General features: G+C 48.2%; 1 pseudogene; it reads right to left on the bottom strand.

Moving 5' to 3' along the window:
• Positions 1-684, bottom strand: part of LOC101585320 — a 2,104-nt pseudogene extending 1,420 nt beyond the window's left edge.
• Between the last annotated feature and the right edge of the window lie 221 nt (positions 685-905).

Here is a 905-nt window from a genome sequence, read left to right as displayed (position 1 = left end):
TGTGTGTGTGTGTGGCCAGCTCAGCCCACCAGGGGGCAGGGCTGGCTGGCATGTGGTGCTGGGGGATTGAACCGCGGTCTCTGTGCTTTGTTAAGCTTGTTCTAAGTAGGTGCTTTAGACCAATGAGCCATCTCACCAGCCCCCAGCACTCTTGTTTTTAATCCCACTCCTCATCCCATTTTGATTTGGGCTCAGGATCATCTTTCACTGTATCTGAAGCCTCCAACACTGTCAGAGGAAACTCCAACATATTTGTCTTTGTTTTTCTTTGGTTTTTTCTGCTCTTCATGGAGCCTGTCATCATCCTGAGCAAATTCAACCAATTCCTTCACCTTTTGGTGAATATTTATACCTTGATCCTAAGTGTTCATCTACAAAGTGGTCATTTTCCAGGGATCGCAAATCATAAATGTGTTCTCTGGCACTTGTAACAACAAGCTCTGATCCATTTCTCATGAGGTAAGCTAGGAGCAGCAAAGGCTTATAAACTCTTCTCCAGTTCTTCTTATTACCTTTTAACATTGGGGACCACAGCATGTTCATAAGTTCTGGGAATTGTTCATACATAAATGTAGCCTTGGCAGTCTCTCCCATGAGTTGCCCAGAAGGTCCCCAAAGATCATCATTCATTGCTTCTCAAACCTTAGACCCAATCTCTGAATAATTCATAACCACATTGGTGACTTTGTCCACCACCTCCTGCACCTTTCGTATGTTCAATATCTTGCCCCACGCAGGCCAGGATGCCACCTTGGTCTTCGGCTTCCCACAGCCCCCAGGACACTTCCGTGCTGGGGCAGGTCCAGGCCTGGGTCGCTGCCATCACCCACCTCCTGGAACTCCCCAAGTCAGCTCCTTCCCTTGCTACAGCCACGGTGCCACTGGTGACACGTCCATCTACTCCT

Source organism: Octodon degus, unplaced genomic scaffold (genome assembly GCF_000260255.1).
Source record: "Octodon degus isolate 3935 unplaced genomic scaffold, OctDeg1.0 scaffold00047, whole genome shotgun sequence".
In the NCBI taxonomy this organism is placed as follows: Eukaryota; Metazoa; Chordata; class Mammalia; order Rodentia; family Octodontidae; genus Octodon; species Octodon degus.
The sequence above is the reverse complement of the archived record's forward strand: the minus strand, read 5'-3'. Positions and strand labels throughout refer to the sequence as shown.